Here is a 9417-nt window from a genome sequence, read left to right on the forward strand (position 1 = left end):
TTCAAATGTACACTAATTTTTTTTTCAACTATGGATAATGTATCTTTAATTTCGGTAAATCAGATCTTCTTCGTGTATCTTTGTCTTTTTTTGACATATTGTTAAAAAAATTCCAAAATTTTAGTTGCCACCCGTTACACTTGCATGCTTCTTTCGGTCCCTGCCGCTGGTGTTCGTTCATGTAACAGCGAGCGGAAGGGCTTGGCTGTTTTACTATGGCTTATTACTCATCGTTTGTTTGTTTGTTTGTTTGTTTAAACTGATGTTGGCTTCGGGCGGCGCATGACAGTACACCTCCCCCTTTTTTGGAATAATGTCAGTGTAAACGAAATTATTCACAAAAAAAAATCATAAAGCTGTCTCAGTTGCCATCACATAAACTTTGGTTTTCTTCTGTGGATTTTAGTTTTTGTTTTAATTTGTATCAGTGAATCATAAATTGTTAGCTTCTGTTTTCCTGGTTTTCTTTTAATTCGAAATTGCTGCGGACATCTTTTGGCAGAGTACTAATGGAAGGCGCAGGAGATTCCATCGTAAGTCTGGCGACAGTCGGGAGACTACGGCATATCGGCCATGTCACAAGGATGCCGGACGACTATGCAGTGAAATCCGTCCTGTTGAATGTAGTATCAACGGGGAACAACTTCCAAAATTATTATTCTCCGACCGGGTGTAAAGAAAACAAATATTCCGGTTGTAGGTGAATATAATTTTCCTGCAGGATTATTAATACAAAAATAACAAATTATGCATACTATTTTAACTGGTTTAAGGTTAGCAAATAATTCGAATTAATAGATATAAATTAGTTCTATTTGTTAACTCACGTTTAGTTTGCTCCGTTGGATCCGTAAATTAAGTTTAGATATAGATTAATATATTCACTGTAAGCTTCGATGCTGGTGCTAACACTGTAAATATAGGTAACCTAGTTTGTATGATTGTTTCTAAGTATATAAGCTATTTTAACTCATTTCGGCTTACCAGGTCAATCTATATTAAGATAGTTTTTAAGTTTAGTAGTATACTAGTAAAAGTTAGTTTTAAGAATACTCGTAAATACCACTAATTTAAATTTTTAGCTTAGATAACAATTTAGACTTGCTCTGTAAGTGTTTCAGTTTGTTTTGTTTTTTACTTTCTATTAACCGAATTATAACGGATACCTGTCAGTGTGTATCGGCCAAAGTATACGACTTACGGTAGGTGCGCTCATGGCCAGTGTGGCCAACACGTCCTCTTCAAGAACCCCCCCACTAGCACTAGGAATAGAGGGGCGCAACGTGCTAGGTGGCTCGCCTAGGTTGAAGGCGACGAGTAGTCTAGGACCGAGTACAGTGGAGAGGAATTCTTGATACGAAAAGAGCCTCCTCTCTTTGATTTGCTGTTAGAAGTATTTAAGTAGGTGCCGTTTAGGCACCTCAGCATTTTCAAATATTAATATTAACAGTCCAGCTTAAATTTTTTGAACATATGATGCAATTCTGTTGCAACTCAATAGGACAAACTATGAGTACAGTAATCCTTTTAGTGCTTATATTCCTGCTTTTAACGCTGTCTACGATTAGTTTGATTTGAATATTAAGCACCTACTGTAGTGTAAATACTTTCGAAGACTAGGAATAAAGAATATTTCGTGTCGCAAAATTTTGATGTCCTACCTCTCATCAAAGTCTGGTCACGTCAGTTCAGCGCAAACGCATAGTTTTAGTCCTTTGGTTCGAGATCTCACCTTTGTTCACGATTTTTCATCATCCGGTTCGGAATAACCAGAACATTGATTATCACACCTACCATTTGCTCAAACCAACCTTGCACAAGCCCCTACGGAATAGTCCCTAAGGGAACGCATCTGACACTAGTACAAGCGAGGTCGTTTGCAAACTTTGACAGGCTATTAGTCGGATTTATCCTATAGTGAAAGTTTCCGGTTTTACTTTTACTTTACCAACCAACCGCAGTGCGCTTCTTCAGCAGCAGTTTGCAGTTCTCGGAGAATAATTTTATTTCCGACAACGAAGTGCTGAATATTTCGCTACTTTATCATAATTGAGAATGTCCCTAAGGAGAACAGAACACTAATTGGGAAGTTTTCTCTATTCTGTTGTATACATCTCAAAACATTCGCAGCGGTGTAAGTGATTGTGGGTTAAAGAATATCTTTCAATAGTTTAATGCTTTCTATGAAAAATTTTGGTTAAATATGAATAAGGAAATTTATTTAAAGAACTTTACGTAATGTATTGTGCCTAGTCAGTTTACTAATCACACAATAAAAAAGTTGCATTCAACATCAAATTGATACAAAAAGTATGCTCCTTATTTAATACACTGTACAGAGAAGGACATACTGTACACTTTACGATTTTTTTATCGAAACTAAAGGTCACCATGTTGGACGCACTTAACAGTTTCCGAGCACACTACTTTGTTTCGATAAACCGTGCTATCTCGCTTCTCACCACTTATAAAACTTCCTACTCTAACCCCGTTATAGTAGCATTAGCGAACAAAAAAAACCTTGAGAAGTCTCTGCACCAGGCAAACTGCCTGCAGCAGAACTTCCGAGTCAATTTTACGCGGCACGACTCCGCTCCGGGGCGATAGTGTCAATTACGTTACTTTCCCTCGTAATGCGTAACAATCTCATTTTCCAACCCATCCAGCCTCATCCTCGTCCTCTGAAGACAACACGAGAAACATCCAACGAAAGGAAGTTACACTCGAACTCGCTCACACTATGTAGTTTGCCAAACGATAGCGATTTCATCTGACAAACTCATTCAATTTGGGCTCATATCCTTCATAACCGAACTGGAGCGATACCGGGCAAAAGCTAGCAGTTTATCGTCGCTTCTAGATTACATTGTATGTGGTATACAAAACGTACATAATACCCCATTTTTTTGTCGTGAGAATGTCCTTCACAGTGGCCGCCTCATGGCAAGCAAAAGTTTCGTTCGTTCGTTCGAGGGAGTTACTCGTGCGTCCCGGAAAAACCACCGCCAATCCGGATCAGAAATTATGCTGAGGCAGACAATAATGGATCTAGTGCGACACCCAGTGTGTATGTTTACTGTGTTATTTTTATTATTTACCGAATCAGTGCCGCCGTCTTGCTGTAAATACTCGGACCGATTCTAGCCAGCCGCCTGGTGGATCCATCCAACCAGCAGAATGATAAAGTTTTACAGTCAGTACACTTGCAGTACTGTTATTTTTGAATTCACAAAAACACTACTGAATGACTGTGGTTTGTTTGGAGTCTTCCGGGAACGAAGGATGCCATTTCAAAAGATATAAAAATATGAGCGTTATGAAAAGTGGTTAGCTTTTGAGCGCTAATAACTCAACGTTTTGTCGATTGATTTTCAATATTTTTGCGCCAATCGTCTATGATTTGATTCCAAGTGAGAAAAATATTGATTGTTATGTGCACGTAGTTGAAAAATTGCCAGATGTCAATACATTTGCTAAGAAAACGAAAATGGGTGATGAAAGCTTGAAAAAACGACTTCAAAGACGTTTACCATTAAGTTTTCAAACGTAACAAAAAATTAAGGGGGCATCCATAAAGTACGTCACACCCTTAGGGGGGAGGGGGGGGGGGTGACCTAATCGTGACGACTTGTGACGTAGGGGGGAGGGGGGGTATGAAGTTATGTGACGTCACATGAAAAAATGGAAAATTTATTCGGGAAATTATAATTTAGCCTTCATTTTAAGATACAACTATTGAAGGCTTCTATAAAATTAACGTATTGATGGATTTTAAAACAAATAGTTAAATTTTTTGAATGAAAACTTTTTTTTAACATATATGCGTGAACAGTCATTTATTCTATATAGTATGAACTCTCCATTAAGGCTTTACAGAATATGCAGTACACCGCTGAAGAGCTGCTTGAGTACCGTCCTTCCTAAAAGATTTTTGCCATCGCAAATAGCATTCGCACAAACTTCTGAAGGGTTACGGGATGCTACCAGAGACCCTTGGCAATGTTTTCCCTTGATATTCTGCTGAACTCAATCGATGAACAAAAACTCATACCGAAGTTCCACGGCTGCTTTTAAGGTTTTTCGGCATAATTTATACTGCCCCTCACTCAAAAGCTCTCTGCAGGATGGAGGTTATGCCACTTGCGGATTAAATTTCGCATCTAAGGTAGTGTTGAATGATTGCACGATTGAATGAATACACAAAATGGCAAAATCCCTAAGAAAAGTACTTCCAACACGTGGTGCTGCAAGACGTCAGCAAGTCCTGACAATACGACGAATTTGAGTGGATGGATGTAAAGGGCGTGGATAAGCGCGAAACATTAATCGACGACACCTCAGCGACTTCTGAAGCGTATCCGATCGCAGCAATTGGAGATCATCTTCAAAATCTGTGAATCGATGACTTCTAAGCTCGAAAATTTTCTTTTTTTTTTGCTAAAATTCATTTGATAGCTTTTAATAAAAAGGTTGGATTAAATATTTTTTTTTTTTTGTTGTGAAGGGTGGGGGGGGGGGTGCCGTGACGTGACGCACTTTCTCAGGGGGGGTCACGAATGTGTGACGAAATGTGACAAGGGGGGGAGGGGGGGGTAGATTTTGGTCAAAATTTGCGTGACGTACTAAATGGATGTCGCCTAATTCACTCTTCAAGAAGTGCACGTTTGTCTGCAGCTGCACTGGTAATGACCAAATTGAAGTCTTTGCTAGTAAAACTGTTTCACAGTCTTATCATTTACAGTGAAGTTGCGTATAAAAATGGTCAAGCGCGCATGAAGAGTAAATTAGTTTCGAAAAGTAACACGCCGTCATTCAATTAGATTAAACCTCTCATTCGGTGGTTGATCACAATAGATAAGGGAAGAGACCTAGAAATGGCCTGCGGAGACTAGTGTAAATTACAATTTTAGATTTTTCTGTTTTCTTGCTGAAAATATTCAAACCAATAGGAAAATTAATAAATAATATTTCAAGATGCTTTCATAGAATATGTCGAAAATTAAATGAAAACACTGCAGCAGTTTGAAGTAGGTACCCTGTAACTGCAAGGAGTGCATAAAGTAAGAAAAATCTTTATTTCGCCAGGCAATTTCCTGTAGGAAAATTTACGAAAATTACTATTGTCGCTACTACCACGGTATGGCCGTACAATGGTTGTCGATTGGTGTCACATTGCAGAAAGGAGAACCTTTATTGCAGGCACAAAGTATGCAGCAGCGGCTGCCAGTAGTGAGGAGTGCAATCGTTTATTCCAGCCGGACATGTACACAGTTAAATAATAGGTATAGTCGACCGGTGTAATACCCTGCACTTCCTGTGCTAGTCAGGCTGCCAGCAATACCCGGTCTTCTTGCGACAGTTTAACTTTGCCACAGGGCGTTTTATAATGAATATAGCACAAATGTGTGTCTAGTGTTGGCACACAATACAGGCTGCAAAATGATCTTTGCAGTTGCATAGTCGGATACCTACACCTATGATTCGAGTCAAACTCCAGCTGCTTGCTGTTGGCTGAAATGGCGCGAAGAATTGACAAAAAATCATAGAATCACAATTTCCGCTCAGGTGTTGTAACGAAAGAGTTTTCCGGGGGAGGTGAAGTTACAAGGTGGAGCCGTTACAGTAGTGCAAAGGTTGTTACCGCATTTCGAATTTGGAATCATGTGCAGAATTCAAATGCATCTGGGTTGAGCAGAGTAGATTTTATGGGGTAGGTAACTTCCGGCTTTCGAATTATTATTTTGGAACTGGTGCCGTTCAGGTACATATAACATGATATTGTGTCTTACTATTGTTGCTAATGGACATTTTGTTTTCAATTTCGATAGAAATGGTTCGTTGTTATTTCCGTTATTTCTATACTAGAAAACCCAAATTGAGAGTTGTACCTAATGTTTGCAGATTGCTCTGCAAGACAAATTTTATTGTCCTAGGCACCTGTTCACAATCGAGGATACTTTATTGTTCACCGCTTGAAATAGGGATGAAAACTGGTATGAACTCTATTTCTTATAAGTCACGGGCAGTTGTTTGGAACGGAGAGCTTCTGTCTAATTGTTGTTTCCCTCGTGCTGTGTGGCATGAAACGCAACATAAAAAGACAACATGCTTGTGGTATCTACTATTTCACTGCTATTATACTGAGTGATAGAAGTGTGTGACTGGAATAACACACACCAGGTGCTAAGCAGAGGCAATGGTTGGGCTATAAATTTTCCTGGTATTTTTTGTAAGTTTTTGTTGGGTGTGTTGTTATTTGAGTGCAAGTAAACCTTTAAATTGGTTTGATGTACATTAAGTACGAAAACTCATGTTTTTATGGAAGAGAATAAGTATTTATTCAGAATACTGTTAAATTTAAACGGCTAAAATAGGAGAAGCGCCAAATGCTGCTGTTGAATACTTTAATATAACAAAGCTGAATGGCACTGGTAGGTTCCACTAAGCTCTTTCGGCTGGGTTAATTTTGCACCCCAACCAGGGCAGGAACGCCTACATGTTTAAGGATTGTGTTTCTATTTCGGCAAAAAACCATATCGGACAGCTCTGTGGGCCGATAGTATCACTAAATAAAAGGCCACAATAGATGTTCATACAACAACACGCTTTTACTCCGTTTGATAGCCGGCATGTGATCCGAAGTGCAGAGTAGCAAAATTGCGGCAAGTTTGCTGCACGAGCTTTCGTTTCATACCTTTTCGGCTATCAGTACAATATGATCCTTTTTTCCATTTTCTCATTATAAGCCGCCTTATGGTTGGTTGCTTCGGTTCGAAGGCGCCGAAACTGTCGGGACTATAGTCCATACAAGGCAAACACGTTGCTGTGTGCGTGTGTCTACATACTCTTGGTCTCAATTAAGTGGATCAACATTAAATCCAAAATCAAACCCGAGATTATAATCTTCGCTACAATGTAGAGCTTAAATTTCAATCGTAAATAGAAAGCTAGCTATGTGCAGCACAGCTCAAAGTAACATAGTCGTAGTTACTTTCATACCTATATCTTCGGATTATTAAACGAACACCGGCTTTCATTAAATATCGATAATCAACATCAACAGCTTAGACAATAGTTTATAGCAAAATTTCAGCAGCTGTTACGCTTTTTTCTGAGTCCTAAGAAAAAATGAATATTACTAGTAATTAATCTATTGGAATTTTGACATATATTACGAATTGAAGATACTACGGTTTTGGGAAATTTCTACCGACATACGGCACGTATTTATTGATTATCACAGAGGCGCTGGTTCAAAGGTACACGGGTACCAGTGAGCGACACGCCCTGGCAGGTGTTGTGGGTTCAAATCCGGTTATAATCTCTGATTACAGCTTGGTTCGACCCATGTACCTTCCAGCATTGGCAAAAGATAGGAGTCACAACGACAACTTGTTAAGCATAGCTACCTATTACCCCTCCCCCCTTCCTTTCCACCCTTACCCTTCATTCCCGGAAAAAAAATCCTTCTTCATTACTTTCCCTTACCGTCCCTTCATCAATTCTAGAATCATTGTTTCAAAAAAAAAAAAAATATTGATATATGCCTGACCGCATTTCAAGGTCACGACTAAAGTCACGAGTTTAGTCAATGCTGATAGTTTGACAGATTTTTCGACAGTTCCAAATATGATTTCTCTAGTACGGTAGAACTTCAAAATCGTTTACTATCACGAAGCAAACAAAGTTATTTTTTAATCAAGTAACTTGAAACTTTTTCCGATTTGCAGTAATTAGCTTTACTCGTTTGGAAAGAGAGGAAGTGTCCGATGCGATGAACGATCAATTGGGTGAACTGGAAAATTTCGATAGTAATCAAAAATATTGTGCAATGGTTGTGCAATGGCAGGTGGGGCTCGCAATCACGCTCTTTCGGTTGGTATCCGAATGTTTTATTCACTAAACTACTGCCACCGTTATATTAGGTGTTCAAAAACTAGTTTTGTTTTATTCTCCCAATTCTATCATTCCATATACGCACCACATCTATGCGACGATATCAATTTTGTATGACTGCGCTTTGTTCCTACCGCCGCGCCGTGAAGATAGACTGTTTCCTTCGCAATGATCTATTCGGTCAGATAGTATACGATAGTACGATAGAAATAAGCAGTGCGTTACCAACAGCTTTACTCTTTTTACATGATATAATTAAGGCCATTGCAAATTATTTTTAATGTTTTTGTTTTGTTTTGTTTAATACGGAAAAAAGATAAATAACAGATGGCTAGCCGAGAAAAATGCGTAGAAGTGTTAAAAGATGAGGAAAATACAATTTGACAATAAAAATACGGAAATAACATGGAAATGACGCATTGTTTCATAAACCAAGCAACAATGTGAGTTTTATTGTACTCTTATGGCGGTCTTCATGACCAATTTTGGTCTTAAATTCCATCATAAGAGTGTAATAAAACCCAAATTGTTACTTGGAACTATGAGTCATCTCATACATTATGCTACTATACAAGAAACGTTAAAAACATTAAATATTTCAACTACAAAACCGGCAATTATGAAGTTATCACATATTTCAGAAAATATGCAACTTAGCACTATCTACAACTTTGCAGAAAATCGCCTGTTCATGGGAATTAAAATTAAGGAACTATTTGCATAAAAGAACCCACAAGTTTTGCTCCATAACTTTTTTCCTTTATAAGATAGCTACTTTCTGTCTTCAGTGAAGTTACTCAAAACAACAATATCTACAAATGTTGCCTACCCGAGCAAAGTTTGATCACAAAGCGATATCTACAAGATAACTTGTTTTGTTAACGGATAACTCAATATGTTATATTGATGTTATTTAATGAAGATTTCTATATAACATGATATGGTACACGGATATCAAGATAGGTTATCCGTAATAATCCCTCTAAACAAGTTAAAATACTATCAAATCATTTTGCGATTTCAATAAAAAGAAGTAATATATTAACCCTCTGATGTCCACCGTCACCTTTTGGCGTTGTCAATTAGTTTGGCAGATTGTTTTAGCTCAAAGTTATTATGCAAGATCAAATAAGAAATGTTTACACGCGTATGATTCGTATACAAAATATTTACTTTCATGAATTTGTTGCATAACAAAATAAAACGAAAAATTCCTTTGAGATTCTACTAACATGCTCGCCATTAAATAATTGTCAAAGCTATCAATTTTTTAAAAATTTTCTTTATAATTTATTACTAATTAAACTTGCACGAATGAAAATGTGTTCGCTTTTTTATTAATATTTATATTGAAACTTTCCTATTCTGGTTTTTGTGTATTACTCAAGTCTTTTTTCCACGAGGGATACATGGCGCGTAAAACCGTTTAAAAAATCATGGTAATTCGAAAAATTCTGTAAAAAAAACCATGTAAATTCAAAAACCACCCAGAAAGCTATTTAAAATCTAAAAGTCGTCGAA

Source organism: Sabethes cyaneus, chromosome 3, assembly GCF_943734655.1.
Source record: "Sabethes cyaneus chromosome 3, idSabCyanKW18_F2, whole genome shotgun sequence".
Classification (NCBI taxonomy): domain Eukaryota; kingdom Metazoa; phylum Arthropoda; class Insecta; order Diptera; family Culicidae; genus Sabethes; species Sabethes cyaneus.